This window comes from Micrasema longulum, unplaced genomic scaffold, assembly GCF_059751315.1.
Source record: "Micrasema longulum isolate JH-2025_06_02 unplaced genomic scaffold, ASM5975131v1 h1tg001739l, whole genome shotgun sequence".
Taxonomy (NCBI): Eukaryota; Metazoa; Arthropoda; class Insecta; order Trichoptera; family Brachycentridae; genus Micrasema; species Micrasema longulum.
The window spans coordinates 3579-29844 of NW_028278917.1; the positions used below are offsets into that span (position 1 = coordinate 3579).

The 26266-nt window shown below is 30.8% G+C and overlaps 1 protein-coding gene across 1 annotated transcript in view; it reads left to right on the top strand.

Moving 5' to 3' along the window:
* Window positions 1-2343: 2343 nt before the first annotated feature.
* Window positions 2344-26266, top strand: part of Osi1 (Osiris 1) — a 63970-nt gene continuing 40047 nt past the window's right edge. The window contains exon 1 of the mRNA XM_088237570.1: window positions 2344-2568. The gene's annotated coding sequence lies outside the window, so the exon portion shown is untranslated. The remainder of the gene's footprint in view (window positions 2569-26266) is intronic.

Genomic DNA, 26266 nt, shown 5'->3' on the forward strand with positions numbered 1-26266 from the left:
TCAGGCAAAAATCGGATTGTGATCCATAACGTAGAACTAAGATGGACTAATGCTATAATAAATATCCCATCTCAGTGGCAATCAATTTCTTTTTATTAATATTTCGAGTTTTTCCAAACTTTTGTGGACAAGGACTGTATTTAACTCCCCAGGGAGCTGTTAATATTAACATATTACAACATGGATGAAACACATTTTAAAGAAGCTAATTTAGAAGTCGAGGCATTTACAGGGCTTATGACCTGTCTTGGGCTGGTTTAAGTGGCCACTCAACTCACTGTGTTCACTCACATTCACCATTCTGACTATATTTGAACATCTTTATTCCTTCAATCCTTTCATCTATTGATGGTTGTGTAGTTAAAGAGCTGAAACCTTCATTTATGCGGGTGAGATTCATTTAATTGTAATATTTCACATACATACTTGGCAACGCTAGAATATTATACTTTTTTTCAATTTCTATATTTTTTCATGAATCAGGTGTATTTATCAACAATATTTTGAGTTTGTCCAAAGTTTTGAAGACAAGTACTGGATTCAACTCTCTAGAGAGCTGTTAATATTAACAATTTAAAACTGACTACTATATTACCTTCTCTAAAATGTTCTTCATCTCTGTTGTAATATGTTAATTTCTGTTCATGTTCCCAACCATGTCTCCAGAACTCAAAATATGTTATTTATCTAATCTTCTAAGAGCAAATTTTGTTTTCATGCCTCAATGTCCGGAATGTGTAGATTAGTCAATTCGTCACACAACTTGGAATTCTTTGGGATAGATCTTCCGGCTTTTCGTAGATCTCTTTGCCACTAAAATAGTGCGGGATAAAGATAAATAAGCATGAGAAAAATTGAAATATTACATGTTTATCGAGTTTATGAATATTACCTCCGTTAAGTCTTTGCCACATAGTTTTATGTTATTTTCGCTCAGTTTCTTGTACACTTTAATTCCCATATTCAGGCGCCAATAAAAAAGGCTTACTGAAATCTGGGCTTTATTATACCCACCACTCAACCATTCAAAACAACCGCACCCCTCAAAATCTTACATAATGCATGCGTTCGCAGCCATCTTGGGTTAGCATCTGTTGATTGGAATCCTCGATATACAATTTTTATATCACAACTAGATAAAATACAGAATAGATTCCTTAAACTTCTGAATCGTAAATCTCTTACATGTTTTGACTCGTATGAAGACTCTTCTTCTTTTCATAGTTTAACTTCCCTCAACGTAGAAGCATTTCTGATCTGTCTTTCCTCTTCAAAATTTTAAACAATTTTATCGATAGACCATATCTCTTAGAGCGTATTTCAATCAATTGTCCCGTAAAGTCACCACAAAAAGTTAATTTTTTTTGCCCAAAAAAAAATATGTTCAAAATTCGTTTGTTTATCGAAGCTGCTCCAAATTTAATTTACTTTGTCCCCATTTAGATATTTTTAATACAAAATTTTGTGACTTCAAAAAAAAACTTTTTGAAACACTGTAAAACGAAACATTTGTCAGTGTGTAATAAGTTTATATTCCTTTAAATATGTTAATTTTATTATGATATCAAAATTTTGAATTGGTCAACTACATTATGAAAATCCCTCTCCTCCACTCCTCCACTCTATTTCCTATCCCTTAACCTTCTTACGAGCTCTTTTTTTTTCTTTTCTCATGTCTTATATAGTATAATATTTTTCTCTTTACTGTGTAAAATGTTCTCTCATTATATTTGTGAAAAACTTTGACTGGATGTATGTCCTATTTTTTATATTTTGTATTCTTATATAAAAACTGTTGTTTTTCCTTAATAAATAAAAATAATAAAATGTTTCTTCATATAACTGTTATAATGGGATAAGGCCTTGTATATAATAATTAAATAAACCAAAAACTAATGTTGTGTTCAAACATGTTAATGCCTCTTTTTAAATACCAAAAATATATATTCAATCTCATAAAACGCATCTCTGAATAAAGTAACTAAGTCTGTAACTGTGGGTACGTTTTCCTGTAACTACTATTTTAAATATCTTTCTCTATAAGGCGCGTCTATTTCTTTTCATCGTCACGATAAGTACATAAAAAATCATTTTATTTCCTCAGAAATATCATACAGTGGTCTCTTCCCTTTGATAAAATCCGGTAAAAATAAAACTCGGTTTTCCGTCACATGTTTTGGAAAAAGTCAACTTTGGAAAAGAACCCCGCAATTGTGACTGCAATATATTAGAAAAGCACGTGTCTGTGCGAAGAAATTTCTCTTTTCCACGAACCTTCAGCCTATTCGGTTACATCTCGTCTGATTTAGATTGCTATATAAACTCTGGTACAGTTCTAGTGTCGTCCATTCCCCGTTGGCCTTCGCGTAGCTATCACGGTCAAGTTTAAACACTCCGAGTTACGCTGCGTTCACCTTGATAGCGTCGAACACCGTCGTCGTGACCACCTGAAATTCAGCAGCAATTTCATGAACAGAAACGCGACATCCTGAAAATCATTATCCTGATAAGTGCGTTTTTCTATTATTTTTAAGCAAGTGGTTCACCTGTGAATTAAAAAACCTCAAGGTATGTTATTGTTATGTATTTTTTAAAATAAAGCCAAACAAATGTAATAATTCATTCATAAATGAATTGTAACTTAGTGTTAAAATTTTATTTTTTTCCTTGCGTATTTAACTATTGAACACTCGAGTTTGTTAGTAAAACATTTTGGTCAAAATTCATTAAAGAAATTAACACGAATTTCAAATACTTATAAAGTAAAGGAAAATCAACATTCCCGTATTATTTTTGTATTTTTTTAAGACTAAATAAAAAAGTATTTAAAAAATATTACGAAACATTGTCTATAAAATTATTAGTATGAAACAAATAATAATGTTGACTTGAACATAATCATAATATTAGAGAAAAAGTTCAGATCAGACTCCCATTTAGAAAGAAGGCGAAGTCACATAATTAAATTTTAGATAATGCAATAAAAAAATTATGAAGTAAAAATAATCTAAATATTTGCAAAATATGGCCATATGGGCTAAAATTGTATTTTTTTTCAAGTTAGGACAGCGTTTCCTTTCATTTTGTTGTTTGATAAATTGTTAAATATCGAAGCTAAGACCATCTGAAAACCAATAAAATAGGACGATTTTATTTGTTGTCTTTGGACATACGGTAAACAATTAATATTTATGATGGACGCAAATATAGGTTGGGGGGTATGTTTTTTAAAACAAATAAAAAAATCGGTTTATAACCTCTTAAGTTCTGAAACCAGGAAATACATACGTCTTCTTCCTACACTGCGTTTTCATTGAATTTAATCATAACAACAAAATAATAATATTTATTTCATGAAAAAGGCAAAAGTTATATTATTTCAATATAATTTTCCTAAACTCTTAAAACTCGTACGCGACAGAAGCAGATAAAGTTATTAAACATAAATTATCTAGTTTAAAAATTGTGAAATGAGTATGGTAATAGAACTCTAACTAAAAAATATTTAGTACCTAGCATTTTTTATTACTGTCAAAATAACTTAAATTTCACATAAATATAATGTAATTAGAGCAAAGTAAGAGAGTGGCTACTCAATCAAAAGTTTATATATAAATGGTAATTAAACTAGCCTATGTGTAAATATTTTGATATTTTACATATTTTCTTTCTTGTTTTGGAAAAAAATTATTTGCATCTAAGTTACTGATCTTTCCGGCAGTTAATTTTATCTGTAAATTTGTTGTTTTTATAAATTAAGGTAATTTTAATATATATAATAAATCTCCGTAAAAAAATGGTATTAAATCTCATATTTACCCGCCTATCTGAGACAATATAAACTATCTAATGAATATTGCTATTTTGATATAATATTGATGTTTTTCAATGATATTTCTATATAAAACTCCATAATTAATGATTTTGATAGAATTATAAATAAAATTACCAATGAAACTTCTTGGTTTAATTTAACGAGCGCTTTTGCCTATGTAGGCATCTTCAATTATTGATATCTTTTACTGCTCAATATTAAATTGAAACAGAGACTTTTGTTATAGGCAAAGTAATTTATTAGATCATTTAGTCATTTTGTGCTCGAGTCCAAACGTCTTGCAGCTACTAAGCACATAGACGAATGGAATTCTAGCAACCAAACAAATATTTTCGAAAGTTTAAAAAAAAAAACTATTGTAAACTAATCAAATAATACTAGCACTAGTCAGTAAAAATTAGTAACATCGGCCCTTGGAGCCTCAATAAGTCGGTCCTGCGGGCCTTAATGAATCTGTCATTTTGACCTAATCAAATCAGCTCTACTAATGAATCTGTCATGGTATTATAAAATTGGTTAATTAGGATAATTACCCATAGTGCAAATTAAAATCAATATTCATGAATTTTTGTGCTACCAAAATGCTACTATAGTGCTACCAAGTTATCCATAATAAGGATAATTATAATTAAATTTATTGGCATTTATATTCTAAAAATTATATTGTAAAATATTCTTGGAGTCATTGAAATTCTGTCGACAAATAAAAATATTCTTTAAATATAGTTGAAAACCTAATAATTCATTTAAAGTAAACGAAAAAAAATACTCCCGTAATTCTTTTTTTTTATTTTTTAATAAATATTTGCGTTCTTATGATTTACCCAAATATTAATTTTGAGGGCCATTTTCAAGGAGTTGTAAATAACTCACTATTAGAAAATGGGAATCGAGTTGGGGTAGAGTAGGGTTCGAACCACGGACCCTTGATCCGTGAGTCCGAGACACTAGCCACAGGACCACAACCCGATTCAATAAATTGAAAGATAGTATTTATAATGCAAATATAGAGATAATTATCTTAAAACGATTTATTATTTATCTCTGGCCATAGTGCACGTGATTAAGGATCAACACATCTTTCAAATTACCCAATTGAAGTCTCAACTTTTTCGATTCGACGTTTACTGGGATATCAATTCGCCCCGTATAAGCAAATAAAGTTTGTATTGGAAGAAATCAAACAAAAAATCATTTTTTTGCATTATTCGTGTGAAACAGATGAGCCTGCACGGCCTCTGATTGAAAGAATAATATTATGTATATCGTTGGTATACTTTTAAAACATTTGGTTGCTTCCAAAAAGTTGTTTCGAGAAAACCTTGGGGTTTTGTAAAAGAGTCACAAGGATTCCGAGAGTTAAGGGGTTTGTCGTTTAAAACAGGCAGTCTACGCGGCGATATAATATGATGGTTTTGATAAATAATAATATTTGAACTTGGAATTTTAATGAAAACAAAATATGTAGATACTTATATGTATTCATTCAGTTTTACTTATATTTATTATTACTAAGTTACGTTTACATTCAGTCCATTTAATAACAGTAAAATATAAAATATATATAGATTTGAAGCACACACTTTGTGGTTGTTCATTATAATATAATAAATATAAATCAGCTTTTTAAACCACAATTTTTTTTTTGCTACCAATCGTTTCAAAGCTACACAAGCTTCTTTATCATGGTTTACTAAACTAATGAATTCCATCCTATTTTATCTTACAGTGATTTCTAAATATCAATACATATGGAGCTTATAAGTCAAAAATTTTTGTGATGTTGTTTTTTTTTGTATGTTTTAAATATATATTTTTATTTAAATTTCATTGATAAACCCTTACGGGTAACATAAATTAATATTTTTACTTTTGAAATTCACATTCTACTGTTAATAATAATATTTTTAACATCTTTTTTAAAGGTTGTCTGAGTCTTTTGTTTAGCTTTGTCTGGTAGTTTATTGTATAATTTTAGTTCATGGTTTATTAGTCTCGATTCTCCTTTTTTCATTTAAAAATATATTTTTCTGATATTCTTGTATTGTGTTCATGTTTACTACAGTTTTTTTCGAGTTTTAATTCTTCGTCTACAATTACATCAGTGGCTAATTTACGAATAAATTTTAAGGATTCTAATTTAAAGAGTTCAGTTACATTTAATCGTTTAGTTTGTTTAAAAGTTCTTAAGTTGCTGTTAGATAGGGAAGGTCATATACTAACTTGAATATTTTATTTTGCTGTCTTTGTAGTCTGTTTATGTTATTTTGATCTCCTGTTTCCCTTAGTAGTTGTGTTCTTTTAAAGATGAAAGATGATCCAATTAATAAATGCGTTTGTAGTGTCTAGAGTCGATTCTTGTAATGGTATCTACGCAGGTCTACCAATGAATAAAATGACTCACCTACAGTCTGTATTGAATGCCGCAGCGAGACTTATTTTGGGAATCTCTAAGTTCAGTCATATCACTCCACTACTTCGGGAATTATCGGGTTTTCCACAGAGGGTGGAATAGAAACTCAGTTGACTTATGTATAAGTCGCTGCGCAACTCTGCTCCAGAATATCTAAGGGAACTAGCTGATAGACGTCTTACGCTTCATCTACGTCAGCTACATCTACGTCGAGAGAAAAAGTTATTATACCTGTACGCAGCGCACTAAATTCGGCGAACGAGCATTTGCGGTCGCAGGCCCTACGGCATGAAATGCTTTCCTAGCAGAGGTGCATACCCGCGAGAATGAAGTGTTTTTTTAGTAAAACCTTAAAACTCACTTGTCGATACTAAATTATTTGAATAAGTCCGTAGCATGCAATTACAAAGTTAATTGTTTTGCTTAAATTACAAATTAAAAAAGTTAAAATCAAATTTATTTCTGTACATAATTACCACAATTCCTCTTTCTTCTCTATTCATAAAGTGTCCATGCCGCTCGACTGTGGAATCATCTCCCATCCACCATGTCTGAAGAAACATCTCCTTTCTCTTCCTTAATCTCTCCTCCTTTCCTCTTTCCTCTTTATTTCCTTTTCCCATTAAGCAGTAGCATTGATTTAAGGTAATTTATATACAAATACATTTATTTCTATTTTTGTATATCTTTAGCATTTTTTTATTTTTATTTTCTATAGAATATGTTTTAACATGAATTATAAAAATAAAACTTTTATTTTATTGATTGGTTAGAAAAAATGGCCATTTGGCAATAATCCCGCCAATTTACAACTATAATGATGTACTAAAATCTGAATAAATTAATTAAAAAATAAAGTGCCCTTGAGGTATTATTTTACGAAAATCTCGCTGCATAAGTTATCCCTCCTAATAATAATAATAATTTTAAATTTCAATTTCAATTTTATTTATTCATATATATGTACATTAAAAAATGGAATATCTTAATTCATACATATAGAAATAATTAGGTAAAATTATGTATATATTTTTTAAAAAACACATAAGTTTACATAATATCCAGAGAAAAATATGTTAAAAAAGTATAAGAATCTTGTAACAAAAAACTCCCTCAGAGACGTGAAAAATGTCAATGTTCAAAGTTATATTGTTCAACATAGAGATAGCCCTTCCAACAGGCATAACCATTGGCAGGTTGGTCCTGTATATTGAAATGTGAAACATTCTATGCTGACGTTGTCTAAGGTAATTATCCGGAACATAAAAGCTAATGCTCCGCATAATTTTAGGGTTGTCAATAATACCGCGCAACAATCGAAAGAAGTGCATTGTTAAATACACATTACTTCTAGTCTTCAAACTGCTGTAACCGAGCATACCCAGGAGAAAATCAGTGGGATAAAGCCATGGATAATATCCGCACTCTTTCATGTAGAGAAACCGAAGAAATTTCTTCTGAACCTTCTCCACCAAGAGAGTACTTCAACTCACACGGTCCCCAAATCATCGACTGACTCTCGAGTCTACTTCGCACCAACGAATTATAAAGAATTCTCAGTACTCGTGTACTACCAAAAACCCTGGCAGTACGCAAGACATAATAATCTCACTTCACATGAACTATTCACATAAGTGCGCAAGTGAATTCAATACTATTTTATTTTAGAGTTATTACTAAATATCGATACATATGGAGCTAATAAGTCAAGCCTTTTTGTCATGTTGTTCTTTTAACGATGGGAAGAGTGTGATCCATCTCACTTCACACTTCCCATCTTTAAAATAACAACATGACTAAAAGACTTCACTCGTTAGCTTCATATGTGTCGATAAAATATTTAGTAATTACTGTAAAATTAAAATAGGATAGAATTCATTAGTTAATTATACCTTGATAAATAAGCTCGTGTAGCTTTGAAACTGGTCGATAGAAAAAAAAAAAAAAAACGATTAAAAACAAAGTGGTTTTAAATTTATTTTATAACGGTGAAATATATTTACCATGAAAATAAAATACTACAAAAAAATAAAGCTTAGATAAAAGAAAATAAAAGCGACATCGAGACAAGATCTGGTTAATTTTAGGGATTGAAAAATTCCAGATCCTGTCTTGAGTTTACAATACGACACAATCGGGACATTTCTACATGCGAGTCATTGCGAGCCGTAGCTTAAAAAAATAAACAAAAGAAAATAAGGTGTCCTCACTGAGGTAACCCGTATAGAAGACATGATACATAAATGATACACGTTTAATTTTAATAAAATTAAATTTCAACCACACACTGATATGACTATATTTGTTTATGTTATGTCTTTTTAAGTCAACCGCCACAAGGTGTGCCATAAATGGGTGGAAATAATAAAAAAATATTTGACCACATTTGGCTTACCAGTTGACCAAAATTGGCATAATATAAGTTCAAATAACCTCAATAAAAACAATGTTTTATTTTTTCCCACAACAGGCAGAGGACCTGGGCCAAATAACGTAAAATTATTTATTTGTTATTTTCCAATTTACGTATTACTTTTTTCATCATGATCATTTCATTTCCGCTCCCTAGTTGGAGCATATGGTATCCACAAAGACTGGATCTCTACCGGCTGTCAACTCCTTTGCGTCCTCCCAAGTCAGATTCTCGTCCCGTAGTTCTGACATAAATGAAAAAAAAAATAAAATTTAACCAACAATGTCATACATAGGAAACAAGGGATCAAAAAAAGATAAGATTACCAATGAGGAGAAAAACAGAATCTCAAAACTCATTGTACAAGGGATTAAAGCTGTATAATGAGTTACCTCAAGAGTATACTCTGTTGTTCAAAATAATATTTTTTACATCTTTTGAAAAGTTTGTCTGAGTCTTTTTTTTCCGTTTTTGGAACAAAGTTTTTGATTTTTAAAAAAAGACTCGATAATGTCGCCACTTTGCTAATTAAATTGTTGATATGAATTGTCCATGTTAGTTGTCTGTCTATTGTTAGTCCTAAGTATTTAACATGTTCAATTTCAGTAAGTCGTTCATTATTTATGTAAGCATCTACTTTTTAACATTTTTTTCTAGATTCAAAATGGATAATATTGCTTTTTTTTTCATTAAGTGTAAGTAAGTTTGTGTTTGTCCATTTAGTCAACATAGTTAGGTATTTGTTTATGTCATTGTTTGTTAATACGTCTGTTTGATTTTTATAGAAAAGTCCAATGTCGTCGGCATACATAATATTTTTTCCCTTGAAATTGTACAGTGACAAATCATTAATGTATAAAATATATAATATTGGACCCAAAATAGATCCTTGTGGTACTCCAAAATTTACTGTTTGCAAAAGGCTTCAAATATAAGTTCTTAAGATGTTATAAGATTTAAATAAATAAATAAACTCCTGGCGAACAGTCAGCAGTGGAAGTTCAGCACGTCAAGACCCTGGTGCCTTATAAAGTAGGCGAGGGTGGTTAAGGCTCTCAGGAGGCATCCGCAGTATATGGCCTAGCCAACCATATTACCTCCACTTGGCGACAGCTATCATCGAAGTTTGCTGCGTCTGTTATCTTATTACTTCGTTTCTCACAAAGTCAAACCACCGCACACCCAAGGTTCTTCTGAGACACCCATTCTCGAAACTCAGTAAAAAATAAAAAACACACTGATACGAGCTTTGACATAGAAATTACACAAGCGTTGACTTATTTTATTTTATTCAGAAAACATACAGTCATACATAATAAGTATTAAAATCAACAATTTCCTAACATAAAAAGACCAATTAAGTTTTCATAAATTATGCAAAAGATATAAAAATTAAATGTGAATAAAAAAATAAAAAATAAAAATTCAAGTGAGAAAAGAATAATTGTTAACATTTGCGTTTTCCATGGAGGTTATCGTTGGTAACTAATTAGAATAAATAAAAATACTGCCTGCACACTCCGAGCCATTCACGCACACACACATAAACGCACATGTAAAACAAACACAAACATATACATTACATGCGGCACATATATATAGCACAAACCACTCCAGATGTACGTACATTTAGCAACTATCCCAAATAATCGACCCCATAAAGGAATTATGACTGCGACAACTTAAGCATGTTCTGTATTGTTCATTGTGATCGCTCAAATGCTTATCATGTTTTTAAGCACGTTGATAGTTATTTATAATGAGGAAGTTCGGTAGTTTTTTAAATATTTTTATTTGTTAATAGACTGTTAAACTAAGTCAAAATTTAAAAAAAAAAAAATATATATCGTATTATCAGCGCTACGATTTTTCAAAGTTTTGTATTTCTGAAATAACTCCGCGTGTAACGTCAGAGGTTCATTTCCGCTTATTCTCATTCAGTTCTTCCTATTGGTCCAGAAGCGACAAGCAGACCGGAAATCTTTCATAGCATTCAGATCATAGGTTGATTCACATGAACCAGTGACGTCATTTAAAGTAGTGCGTTTTAATCAAAATATTTTTTATTATTTTTTCTGTACATTTTCAAGAAACTTTGCTTTACAATTTAATGCTCTAATTTTTACCCCGCGTAAGAAAACATTTTTTGTATCCAATTTCCCGTAGGGCTGAAGTTCCTCATTGAGCAGTCATGTCATGTTAATATGAGTCGATTTGTGGCGCTTTTAGTCGGAGTTTGTCAAAACTGAGTATGCAGGTCGATTCAGAAGGCTACATAGCTTTTTACATACTTATACGAATCTGGTAAAAACCTGATATTGGTCATGTTGCCGCTTAAGTGAAGATATGTAAAACTGAAAAGCCTACAAGGCGTTTAAATAAATAACTTTTTTATTTCATTTATTTATTCACACGAAGATACATATAACCAAAAAAAAAACGTATCCCTATCTTTATAAGGCCAAGAGCCATGTGTTACGTTGGGATACAACATAATGGAAAGTGGAACCATACATATTGTTAAAGAATGCAAAAATAAAAAAAAATACACAAAATAAATTTTAAACAAGCATCTAGACAACATGTTTAATAGTTTATAAATATATGCAATGTCTTGCAGCAGTCTCCTGCAATGATCTCTTCCTTTGGACAAAATCCAAACTCGTAAACTTCTGGAAATGGCTTTCGTTTTGGAAAACTGAATATGTTCATCTAAGACATTGAACACTCTTGGGGCCACAAGAAAGAATTTTTTCTGAGCGATATTCATACGTTTTTTGGTATTAAATAATTCAAATTACAGGAAAACCTCGTACGAGCATTCTGCTGAGATCTACTCTTGTAACCGCATCACCAGAAATGTGTCATGACTCTTTAAAAAAAAAATGGCTGATGTCCACTACCTTCAATAACGTAAAAATAAATTGGTTTTATGTGTACTGTGATTTGCCATTTTTTTTATGGCATAACAATATTTGCTATATCATAGTATAGGATTAATGTGTCTATTTACTATACGTCAGTGGGTAGAACGGTAGAAAGTAAATTAAAAAATTAAATAAGAACTTCGATTATCGTGCGACAAGCGACATTTTTACTCGTCTCATTTTATTTCAACGTATAAAATCTGTTTTTTGAGTATTTCTTTGTCAAAACATGCTTACAAACTGTCAAGGCGCATTCAATCAAGAATCCATTTTTAACTTATTGATTTACTATAGGGTGTTCCGGAAGTCAAAGTTTTTAAAAGAAGGAAATATCTAAGTCTAGGTTTTAACAGGGCTTATGACTGGGCTTGTTCAAGTGGTAACTTTACACACCGTGTAACATTCACCATTCTACCTCTGTTTGTAAGTTAATAAAATGTAAAATATTGTAAAGCCAAAAAAAAAATCATAAATAAATATGTGTATTGGTTCTCTCAATTACTTAAAAAATATTCAGTCTTCCTTCACTGTGATGTGTAGTTAGTACACATTGCATCTAATACCTTTAATATCTCCATAAATATAATAAATTATGGGGTAAGGTTGTCGGTATTTCTTCGTTATATATAGGTACGTATCGGTAAAAATATTTTTTTATTAAATAATAAAAGCTTATTGGGAACAGAAAAAGCATTTTATTAAAAATTTGAGATAAATCACCAATACAATCGAATGTTTATCAATGTGTCGCATAGGGAATGCGAATTAAAAGAGTAACTTAATAGGTATGCTCGTATTCTGGTAAGAGAAAAGTTCGCTTGCGCCAAGAGCAATGTTTCTAGAACTTCTACCAGACGCCAGTTAGTAGCTCTCCGACTTTCGTCTAGGGCGGTTCTTTCGCCAGCGCTGCTAGCATGAGCTAATATTTTTTTCATGTCTTTAGTAATTAGTTAAAAAATATTATCACGTTTGACTTCAATTATAAATAATTGAAGCAATTGCCTATAAATATTGCATTTCTTTGATAAAAAATCCCTCATTTTTGCATAAGTAATGACTACACAGCACCATAACGCCCGGATGTTTTTGGGAAATTAAGGGAAAGATTAATTGTAACAAAAAACTCTAGCCCTACGGGAAATTGGATACAAAAAATGTTTTCTTACGCGCGGTAAAAATTAGAGCGTTAAATTATACAGCAAAAATGCCCGAATTTTTAACTACTTTGAACTACGTCATCAGCTCATGTGAATCAACCAATAATAAGATAGCTGTGCAAGATTTCTAGTTTACTCACCGTCAACGGACCAATCAGCAGAACTGACCGAGAAGAAGCGGAAGAGAACTTGAAACGTCACACGCGGATTTATTTAAGAAGCGCAAAACTTTAAAAAATCGTAACGCTGATAAAAAGATTCGTAATTTTTTTGGCTTAGTTCAATAGTCTTTACTGGTTTTTAGGACGATTAGGGTCTTTGCACAGGATTGTTTCCACTGTTGGTATTTGAACAGTTAGGGTTTTTGAGAGGGATCAGTGTTATGACGAGAGGTCATTTCGCCTGAGTTCGATAGGGATTATGTTAGGATCTGTGTTATGCTTTGCCAGTAATGTCTTTATCTGTTGATGTACTTATATGCTTTAGTATACGTATTGTTTTTCTTCTGTTGCCTGAGTGCATGTTGTATGGGGCAAATTCTTCTAATTTTTCCTTTATGTTTTTGGATTTTGTGTCGTTGTTTAATTTTGTTGAATTACAACGTTCTTCTTCCTTTCCTAAGTGGGATCTGGAGCGTGCGGCCGCGGTCTCAATTTGAAACTAATACTGTATTCCTTCACTGTCATACTGGAAAATTAGAAAAAGATTATTATACTGACCATGTGTATTTAATTGATCACAAATGGACAATACTGCAGTGAAATGTACAATGGATGCTTTAAAAGTTTCTTTGTTTTGTAATTATATATAATTCTAAATTCGTTTAATAAAATTGATAGTGAATATGCAACTGAAGAAAGACTAGTCTTTATAAACAGTTTCGGGAAAAGGGTGGGTGCTTTTATTGTATACTAAACCACCTCATTGATTTTGTTGTGCGGACTTTTCATTTAATTTGTATGAATTAAACCGAGTGAATAATTATTTTCTGTCGAACGTAAACTTGTCTTTAGTGATTAAGTCTAAGATAAACATTTGAACCAGACGGACGTCACGTCGTTTGAGGTATTGTTGGTACATCTACCTTCGAAAAACAAGTTTTTGTGCATCGTATAAAATACTTAACTCATGCGTGCTGGAGCCTTATGCTAAAAAGATATGACATTTTGTCACCCATTCGACAACAGTCGATTGGGCATCTCGATGGCTTTGTCAAAATGCAATTTTTGAAAACCCTCCGACAATTTAATTACAAAGATGAATGAGAAAGTGGCAACACTGACAAATCCGTATTTATCTATGGCTCTTCTGCCACACGTAAATCTTTTTTGTTTTTTATCAGACTTATTTGCCTTTGACATAACTACATGTTATTAGAAAAATTTCATATTCATTTAATGAATTTTTAAAACAAATTGTAAAATATATATCTCAAATACGTATTTTGTCATTGACGAGCGATAAAATAATTTTGAAATCATGTTTTAGTAAAACTTTATTTGCTAATGGATTGAAAATAAGTACAGCTATACTTGTTGCACATTTGTTCATACGCCGTCATCATAACATTGATCAGTGTTGTAAATTTTAAGTTAAAATACAACAAAAATACCCACAAGTCATTCAAAAATGGATGCCGAGAAGGAAGTTTGACAGTTGAAGTTACGATGTCGCATTCGATTGTCAATTTTGAGTGCTTTAGGTCACTCTAAATAAAGTCGATTGGTTTTCAATTAACTGCATTCGTATGGGTGTTTCAAGAATGCTATTACTCGTCGAATTACGGAAGTAGCATACGATTCTAAAAACGAACGAGTCCAGCATAAGGCCCCTGGCCAGCCTATTTCCTTTTTTTAAATATTTGAAGAACAGTTGTATAAATTTTTCAATGGTAGGCTTTCCGGGACATCATGTATATTGCAATGCATGTTTGTGTAGAAAGTCAATTATTTATTATTTACAATGTAACAAAAACCCGCTGAATATAAGTCTGGCAACAAGATTGAAATAACATACTTCTATAAACTCTATTGAAGTCCGTAGTACAATTACAGTTTTCACAATACAATAGTTTGTTCAGTATTCTTATCATACAAAAAAATGTTTATTGGGCTTATACTCATCGTGACAACGCGAGATGGCAGCGATACGTAACGATTTTAAATTGGTTTCAATGAAACAAAATGATTCATTTAAGATCCGATCAAAATATTAATAAATTGAATCTTCAAATAATAGAATCGTTATTTCTATACTAGCTACATTTGACAGGAGCCGGACCGCAGTAGGTTAAACAGCCAACTGTGAAACTGGCGTCGCGAGTTCGAATCCCGCCAGTTGCTAGATAAAAATTAAAGAAAAGTTTTTTTTACAATTAGTCTGGGTGTTGGTGTATTTTTCATAGCCTTCTTCCATATCCTCTCTATCCCACCTGCTGACAAGTCTCTAAAATAGAAACTAAGCGTGTTCAAATTTTATTTGTACAACTATCTAAAATAAATACATTACATTTTATTTTGAGCGATAACTCTGGACAACAAAAATATAAATATGTGATTCTGATAGTATTCTTCTGAATTCAAATATGATATCGGTTTATCCTCATCACGCAAGGTTTCCAAGAAACAGGCATTTATATTGTCAAACAGTTTACTACTTTCTGCGTTCTTAACTGCTCGATATTCAAACATTCGGGCGTACGTAAGCAACATTTTTTAACAATGTTTTGAGTATGTCCAAATGCTTGCAGACTGGCTGGATTTTCTCCCTAGGGAGTTGTTCATATTTAAATCTGTTGCAACAGAGAGAGAAAACATTTTTGAGAAGGGAATATGGAAGCCTAGGCATTTACACGGCTTATGACTCTACCTGGTAAAAGGAGAAGTATGAAAAATGGAAAATTGTTTTCAGGCGTTGCCTAGTAGGTGAATTGATTCAGCCGGATGAGTCTCACCCTTTTGATAAAGATTACAGATCTTTTACTTCAAAAAATTAAACAGATGAAAAAGTTGAGGAAAAGCGGATGCTCAAACAAAGACAGAATGGTGAATATTACACAATGTGTAAAGTTGCCACTTAAACTAGACAATTACAGATCATAAGCCCTGTAAATGCCTTGACTCCCATATTCCCTTCTCAAAAATATTTTCTCTATCTGTTTGCAACAAATTAAAAAAAAAAAATATGCTTGCCAAGCTGCATTTTCCGCCGGATTCAATACTTCTTTAAATTTTTCATCACGCATTCGTGATCATATTTATGAACCCACAAATATTCATTCTTTAATTTCTGCATGACTGTAATTTAAGGAAACTTCTTTTTGACATAGATGGAGAAATTACGCATACATATTGGAAGACAGGATAAAAACCTAAGTTAAGTAGTACTCGTGAGACAATAATCGTGTTGACCGGTGGAATGGGCAATCGAGAAATGTCACAATCGCAAAGACACTTGCCTCTCTTAACGGAAGGTTCTGATTTGATTCCGGTGAGAACATAAAAATGAAATGTGATTTTTTTCAAGCCTGGGTGTTCACGACGAATTCTCCTCTGTATTTGGGCCTCTTGACCTGTTGTGGTGCGAAAATAATAATACAACTTTATAGACTGGCGAACACGTTTTATTTAATTGTTTATCATTTATTTTTGACAGCAAAAAAGAAGCCTTTAAATCAAAATGTAAATTATTGTCAAAACCGGTTTTGATCGAATCAAATTTTTGCGTTTTAATAATCATTATTATTTCCCGCCCTTGCGGACTGAATTCCTTTAATTAAAATCTTGTTTAATGTTTTAATTATTTGCTCTATGATTTGACTAAAATATTTATGAGTCTATCTACATAACTGTCTTAAAGGAAGCTGCACAAAGCAATCATTTAAAATTCAAATTTTTTTTTAATATACGGGGAGCCCGGGTAAAAGTGGGAAAAGGGAACTACATTAATCAGCAGATTAAATTGTTGATTGTATCTGTGAAAATATGAAAACTATTTTTGTTCCGATTTTTGAATATTTGTAATTTAATATATTATTTAACTAAATATGGCAAGATACCTGCTGGCTCACTTCTACCTGTTTAGAAATTAATCCTGGGTTTGCAGGCGAAGAAAGTAGTCATAAACTTTATTGAATAACCTCTCAGATGGCGGTTGTTATCCATAATCAATATTATTATTCTAATATATCATGCTTTGGGGGACTTTATTGAGGTTATTTGATACTAAGTTGTCTGTGAATTATGCCTGTAACTGTAGATTCAGTCATTAAAAAAACGGACATAATTTGCAAAACAATGCATGATCGCACCAAATTGATCAAAACCAGATTGACGCCTTTAAGCTGTGAATATCCATAATATACTAGTTCATAAATATATCAATAAACTCATAAATTACTCTATGAAAGAAATGATTTTATCATCAATAATAATATCAGCTATCAAAATTTGAACTAGATTCTTTTGAGTCATATAAGTTTTGGTCACTGCAGGCTATGAAAATTGATGATCAATGATTTAATATATTCTAGTTTTATAATTACTCCAAAAGGAAGCTCACTTTAGCCTTTTTGTGAATGCAGGTGGCCTATTTTATTGGTATTGAGAGCAGAAGTAAATCAACTTTTTTCATAGAACAAAATTAAATGTTGCAATTGAGAATCGTTTTTTTAAAACGCGATATTCGCCCCCACACGGCAACTAAATTATTTATATTTTTATTTGAAGTCAGTATAAAGACCCACCTAAAAAACCGGCTGAAATAATATCTAAGTTTTTTCGTTGTTTTCAAAACACGATAGTATATCATATTATCCCCAATTTCAATAATTTATAATGGGTGCTAATGAAATATAAAAGAAAAATATAAACTACATTTCATTTAAAAAATAGATTACCTTCAGGCTTAGCCGTATGGCGTAATTTTTTAAAACAAAGATTGTTATCGCGATTCGACGCGAATGACAAAAAACCTTCTCCTTAAAATTACGTTTCACATTTAACATTCAAACCTATGTTTTAACATCTTAATTTCTTCAACTATTCCCTTTGTTGACTATTGTCTGAAAACAGTTTTTCAATTTTATACTTCTTTTAATACTAGTTAGTTTAATCAAAAATGTTTTTAATGTATTGTAAATAACTTCCTTGGGAAAAAAACTAGCCTATCTGCAAACATTTGGACAAACTCAAAAAATTGCTTACCTTTCAATGCGCAATTTTTCTAATTCTAACATATTTTAATGTTTTTATTAATGCAAATCCACCCTTTGAACTTTCTCTAAATAAAACTTTTCACAGAATACGCACAACTGAATTTTTGTTTCAAATTTTTTCGAAAAATTTTACCCTGGTGGCAATTTTTAAAAATAAATTGTAATGGCTAGTGTGTATTTTATTATAATAAACAAGTCGCCGAGTGATAAACATTTTTTTAATCACTTTTATACACCGATTATTGGTATGTAGCAGATCGACTACATTGGGCATTATAGAGTTAATTAATTAATAGTTTTAACATATTACAACAGAGATGAAGAACATTTCAGAGAAGGTAATATAGAAGTCTAGGCATCTACAGGGCTTATGACCAGTCATTGACTGGTTAGGGTGGCCACTTTACACACTGTGTAACATTCACTATTCTGCTCTTATTTGAACATCTATATTCCTTCAATTTTTTCATCTGTTGATGTTTGTGAAGTTAAAGAGCTGAAACCTTAATGTTATCAGCTCCCCAGGGAGTTGAATCCAGTCCTTGTCTACAAAAATTTGGACAAACTCAAAATATTGTTGATGAATTCACCTGGTCCATGAAGAAGTATAGAAATGGAAAAAATAAAATTTTCAGGCGTTGCCTAGTATGTAGGTCAAATAATTCAATCACACGAATCTCACCCGCATAAATAAAGTCCAGATCTTGTCTCGATGTCCCTTATGTTTGTCAATGCTTCTTTCTTTTTTTTTTAAATGTTTTAAACTATTCTTTTATTGTAATATTTAAACCTTATAAATTGTATACATGGACAATGTCCGTTAATAAATAAATAAATAAATAAATAAATAAATAAATAATTAAATAAATAAATAAATAAATAAATAAATAAATAAATAAATAAATAAATAAATAAATAAATATGTTAATGTTATCAGCTCCCCAGGGAGTTGAATCCAGTCCTTGTCTACAAAAATTTGGACAAACTCAAAATATTGTTAATTAATAGTTTATCGGAAGAATATGTTTAATATTTTATGTTTTATAAAGTAAAATGATATTGTAATATCTTTTATATTTTCTTGAATATAGACTCTCTCAAAACGTAATTAAGGATGCAAGAAGTAATTGTTGAACTAAAACCACGTATGTATATTCAAAGTACGCTCTGTTTTTTGTTGGCACTTATAAGAAGTAGGTTAAAAATTCGTTTTCGAATAAGTCATTAAACTAAACAACATTTTTTGTGACGTTAGTAATGACGAGTGACTTATTTGGACGTCGCCAAAAGGGCTTGTAAGAAAATTGTAAAGATTTGCGATACATTTTTAGAATAGTCGTGAATAATAATTAATAGGTTATCCGCATATGGCTTAGGCCTTTTTTGTAGAATAATCATTAAGTATACAAAAGTTTTAAGTAGACTGAACTAGTTCTCAACACAATCATTATCAATATAATTAGTAGTGCGTACGTATAATTTTCTACTGCTCGAAAGCGTTCTGTATTCAATATTTTACCCATAAATGCCTAAAAATGGTAAATAGTAAAAGTACTTTTATAAAAAGACAAAACAATCCAATATACCTGAACTTTACCGAATAGAGAAGCTCATACGAATCAAACAACTAATAATGAACGAATGCATAGACAAGGATTTTAATATTTATAAAAAAAACAGTAGTTGACAACAGTAATTCTACAACACAATACAAAATTTTGTGATTGTGCATTCCCAAAACATCACAACTTTCGAACCAAATGAGATAATAAAATAAATAAAACAACTTTGTTTTTAACCACTAATTTTTATTTTTCACCGACCGGTTTCAAAGCAAACAAGCTTCTTTGTCAAGGTTTACGTAACTAATGAATTGATTCCTTTTTATTTTATTTCTATCATGTTTACTAAATACTACACGTGGAACCAATAAATCAAGTGTTTTTTAAAAGGAATCAATTCATTAGTTACGTAAACCTTGACAAAGAAGCTTGTTTGCTTTGAAACCGGTCGGTGAAAAATAAAAATTAGTGGTTAAAAACAAAGTTGTTTTATTTATTTTATTATAATGAAATTAGTGCTTCAAATATAAACTTTATACAAATGAGATAATTTTAATCTATAAAAAATTGTCGTAAATCATTAAGAGTTTTTGTTAATCAATATGATTTTTCCCGATGGAATAATATATTTTACAGGGTTTGAAAGAAGCTTGGTCTTCCAACTGTTTCTATGAAAGAAATACGATGATTCGTTAGTCAAAGGTGACGTAACATTGTTATTTATTTATTTATTTATTTATATACATTAGTTTATTACTCATTATTTGAGACCTTAGCCCCAAATCTATGGGACTTAAAGTCCTGTGTTGAGATGGGACGAGCAGTTAGTTGACACAGACACATGAGTATATCACCACAAATATAGGATCAGAAACACAAAAAATCATTTAAAATAAACATATATATGGCACATCAATATGGTAAACAGTAAAGTCAAACAAATTACAACAGGGGTGGAGAATACCTGAGAAAAAGGAATTTGGAAGTCTAGGCATTTACAAGGCTTATGCCCTGTCATTGGCTGGTTCAAATGGCCACTTTACACACTGTGTAACATTCACAACTTTGCCTGTGTTTGAACATCCATATTTCTTCATTTCTTCCATCTGTTAATTTTAGTGAAGTTTGTGAAGTAAAGTGAAGTGAAATCAACAGATGGAAGAAATATGGATGTTCAAACATAGGCAAATTTGTGAATGTTACACAGTGTGTAAAGTGGCCATTTAAACCAGCCAATGACAGCTCATAAGCCATGTAAATGTCTAGACTTCCATATTTCCTTTTCTAAGGTATTCTCTATCCCTGTTGTAATTTGTTAATCTTCTTGACTCCCGAGGGGATGAAATCCAGTCTTTTGTCTGCAAACATTTGGACAAACTCAAATATTGTAAGTAAACTCAAACATTCGGAAAATCATCACGGAGTTTCCCACTCAAATCCCTCCTACTGAGAAAAATCCAGTCCTTAACTCCTTTCTTGAAAATAGCTATTCTGTTCACAAATCCAAAATCCTACTACAAAAGCAAAATGAAAAGCCAAACAAACTAACCATAGATAAAGCGTGTCAATCAAAGAAATATAAAGAATTTATTATAAATGTTTTTTTTACATCCCATTTTACCGTCTACTTATTGTCAAATCCATTTTTACTATATTTAAATATTTTAAGAGGATACTTTATTTAAAAAATTGTATCTACGCAGGTTTACCAATGAATAAAATGACTCGCCTACAGCCTGTATTGAATGCCGTAGCGAGACTCATTTTTGGAATCTCTAAGTTCAGTCATATCACTCCACTACTTCGGGAATTACACTGGCTACATTTTCCACAAAGGGTAGAATACAAACTCTGTTGGCTTATGTATAAGTCACTGCACAACTCTGCTCCAGAATATCTAAGGGAGCTGTGCATTTTAGATGAACTAGCTGACAGACGTCTTACGCTTAGATCAGCTACATCTTGGTCTATAGGAAAAGTTATTATTCCTCTACAAAAACAAATTCCTCTAAATTCGGCGAACGCGCAGACCCTACGGCATGGAATGCTCTCCCAGCAGAAGTGCGAAACTGTGAGTGTGAGTGATGTTTCGGAAAAAAACTTAAAATCTACTTGTTTTCTAAATCATTTGAATAAATCCTTAGCATGTGGTGACAAAGTACATTGTTTTTCTTAAATTAAAAATTAAAAAAGTAAAATTAAATTTACATCTTTATATAATTACTTTGTAAAGCGCCCTTGCGGTATTATATCACGAAAATAGCGCTTTATAAGTTAACCATAATAAAAAAGAAGCCCTACTTACTACTTTTACTACCCTTACTTCCTTTAGGATAGATATTCCCCAGTATAAGAAATAAAAGAATATATATAAAATCGGATTTTAACTTTAACTTTAGAAATGAAATTGTGAATTAACTCGACTTAATTTAAATAATCAAGAAAATTGAAATTCCGCAATGAATAATCAGTGTTGATTTTTTTCTCAAGTCGATGATTTATTTATTTTAATTGTTATCAAAATCTTTGTTTTAAATGACTTTCTCGGTAACAATCATTGCATTGTGAGTATTTATCATTTTAACAAAATTGTGGTCCAGTGATTTAGAATGTTCAACTAGAAAGCGAGTAATCAAATGTTCCTACGTATTCATATTTGTATAACATAAAAATTGGGTCAGTTAAATTCATGCAAACCCACAAAAAAAAGGAAAAAATATCGTCATCATTATCAATTTATTTGTATTTGAAAAAAAATATATATTATGCATTACATAATATTTAATTCTTATTTTTTTGATTTTTTATTTTGGTTTGCAATTCTTAATTATTATTTATTTAGTTGTTAATTTTTATGGCTTTACCCTTTATAGGACGCATATTTTGTGTTAATACACGTCTTAAAAACCTAATAAAATTTCTACATTTGTATATATATAAATAAAAAATGATCTTAGAAACTTGTACCGTCAGAAAATTGCAATATAAAATTTTGTTGTTTTTCCTATACGATTTACAAAAATAAATGAAAAACCCTATTATTTCAACTTATTGCAACAGAGAGGGAAAACATTTTTGAGAAGGGAATATGAAAGTCTAGGCATTCACACGGCTTACGACCTGTCATTGGCTAGTTTAAGTGGCCACTTTACACACTGTGTAACATTCACTATTCTTCCTATGTTTAAACATCAACATTTCCTCAACGTCTTCATCTCTCTTCCTCTGTTGACTTTTGTGAAGTAAAGAGTCGGCAGGCAAGCATGACGCGTGACGTCAAAATGACGAGTCGTCAACTTCGAGCCGTTTTGTATGTGCGCATTTTAAAACCCGAATATAATAAAGGAAAACTTGTGTTAAACACATCGGATCGTAAAAATCTGTTCTAAACATACATGTTATTTTAACGTTATTCCCGATTTGTGAAAATACCCTATTAGAGTATAACGCATCACGTTTTACACATAAAAAATATAAATACTATTGTATTAAAAAACAAAATGCTTACTTGCTCTTTGCAACTATGTCGGGAATCGAACCCAAGACCGCTTGCATGGTAGGCAAATGCTCTGACTACAAAGCGGACAAATGTTTTAAATGTAACTAAATTAGGGTAGTTATTATACTTACGTATGTAACTAAATTTGAATAATTGATATTTTTTAATGTATATCTGATTATTATTTTTGGAATGTTATTCTTTATTGTTCTACTCTTTATTTTTATTGATTGTTATTCTATTGCATCATGTTTTACTTTAATTTAATTATTTTTTTACGTATTTTTTTGTTCGTATTAATTATTATTGCTTTACACGGGCACAGCCCAAAAAGCCATAGTAAGTTCATAAATCTGAAAATTAATGTAATTTTGATTATTATTTATTATCATTCCCTTTCCGCACTCAATGGTGCATAAGGTAATGCATTAGTACACCAGGATATCTCGATCATTTTTGTTACATGAAGGTAAGGTGATCAGTCTTACGTTTCAGGTACCAGTCCAGGGATTCTGAAATATTCTAGTTGTAAAAACAAAACAATCTTTTAAATAATTTTGAGTAAATAAATAAATACGTATTTTTTAAATTTCAAATTCATTTGATTGATCAGACGTCTATTGTAAGATAGTATAACATGTTTTATAGGTTTTAAATATTTATTTGCCATATAAGTCATAATGTTCGTAAAAAATGAACGTTAAATAATTTATCTTTATAAATATAATTCGTATGTACGTGTGATGTCACTAAACTTCTCCTGAACGGATTAACGAATTAACCTGCGGTTTTCAGCAAAATGTAGATCTTTACGCTGTGCGTGTTCGCAGATATTAAAAATTTTAATCGAATATTTGAAAAAAAGTAAGAAGCACAAATCTTTTATTTATCGACTTACCAGGGTTGCATTTTGCGAGAATGCATAAACAAACAAAATTATAGAATGTTGTTTTTTTGTGTTTAAAAAAGTTTGTTTTTGAATGATTACAAACAAAGTTTGCTTTTTATGGATCCCGATCAGATTCTTTCTTTATATTCATTATAATTTCTTCGCATTTATTTCTTTTTGCTGGATTTTTGGTAACACTAAAATAAGAAAATCGCATTTATCAATAAATTGCTCCCCTGTTGGTGAGAAGAGTCGAGTTTGACATTTGCCAAAATATTCCTTACTTAAATATTAATAGTTTTTAGTTTTGAAATTCAACCATAAACAAGTACCTATGTACCTACTTATCAATGAAAAGTCTTTTTCCAAGCTAATAGCAGGCAAGTCAACGTTTGGGCAGGACAACGGCTGTCGGGTCCGCTAGTAAAGTATAAAAAAATAAAAATACATCGAAAATTTTCAAATAATGATCTCGAGCAGAATTCAAATGTATCCATATTTTTACATATATTATTTAAATGAAATATTTGCGCTTATACGATTTACTCAAATATTTTAATTTAAGGACCTTTTTCTTTTAATTGTAAATGACCGTGTCAGAAATGGGTATACAAAAAATGCATGTTATTTTGTATCAGTAATTTATCACCGTAATAAATATATAAAAACGTTATACACGGTGTCACAGGGCCAGACTGCGAAACTTCAAATGAAAATTCCTCTTAGTAAACTTGAAGAAAAAGCAATAATTATTTTTCCAAAAAACAGTTTTAAAAAAAATAAAAAATAATTGGAGTTAATTTAGATTGTCCACAAACCCCTACACCTCTCCTTTAAAAAACGCATTTGACCAACGAAGCGATACGCACCGGACGCGGACAATGGAAGTGGCCGCTTAGGACAGGGGTAGGGGACTGTGGAAGCGATGCTAGTCCGAGAAATTAAGGAATTATCCCATTTTCGTATCATAAAAAAAACATAAAAAGATAATTTTTGACCATGAAGAATGTTCCTTTGAAGTTTCACAGTCCGGCCCTGAAAAACCGTATACAGAAATAATAAAAACTCTTTATTCGTCTCTTCTTCTGTTCTTTTAGTTAAAAGGCTCCATGTAAACTATGAATGCTACGCGTAATGTTTTATTTGTACCTGCAGTGAAACTCGTAGATAACCCTTTTAAAATGTACCGCATGTTCAATGGCGTTTTTGTTTGATCAAATCATCCGCTTTGGTGCATTTAGTTGAGCGCGTTTCTGATTTCATGCATGTTTTGTACGCACGTATCAAATGTGACGAAGTGGAGATAGCGCACTTAGAAATTAGTGTGAAGCCAATCTGCAGACAAAAGAGTTCAAATTAACGATGTTTCGAGAGAAAGAAAGATTATTTATGTTTGATAAAACTGTTTACATAGAAATGGATTTCTTAAGGCTGTAGTGTGGTAAAACGAACGCAAAATTAGGAAATTATACGATTTCGCCGTTTTAAAACGAATGTTTTTTTTCAATCGCGCAATAATAAAAAAATAAAAACAAATAAATTAGATAGAAACAATAATTTTAAAAGGTATTTTTATTAAAAAATGTAATTAAAAGTTTTATGTTACTAAAATATAACTACTTTTAGACCGGCAAATCGCGCCATTGTAATTTTGTATTTGGGATCTCAATAAAGACTAAGTATTGAGCTAAAATTAATTGTTATAATTTAAAGATATTAAGTTGAATTAAATTTTTAGTTTTTAAAAAGAAATTCAAGCATTTTAAATCACATACATTTTTTTGACATTTTCCTTTATTTCTACTTAAAATTATGCCTTTAGTAATACTTATTTTTTTTTTTATTAAAATACTTTAGCTGAAACCTTTTTTATAGAATTGTATACTTGTTTTTTTGAAAAAAAAGATAATTCTGGTTGTAATATTCATTTTAAAACAATATTTATTGACTTTTTAATGACCTTTAGACCAGCCCTAATCGTTTTTGCTAATCCTTAAACAATCCGGGAAAATTATTAAAAAATCCCTTTAATTTTATTTATTTATTTGTTTATAAAGTGAGTTTGTTTATATATGAGTCATTAAGATTAACAAATTACAACATCGTATTCTCCATCTCTGTTGTAATTTGTTAATTATATGTATTATTTGTATTTTATCATTGCCAGGGGTCAGTAGTACCTCGTACTGAGACTGGCATTTGTGTTTTTACATACGTTTTTGAAATTTCCGTTCCTCGACATAGCACATCATTTTTCAACCATTCCTTCTTCGTCAAAGGTGGTAGACTTTGGAATGAGCTACCTCTTAATAAAAAAAAATGCACCATCTCTAGCCATCTTTAAGAAACGCCTGAA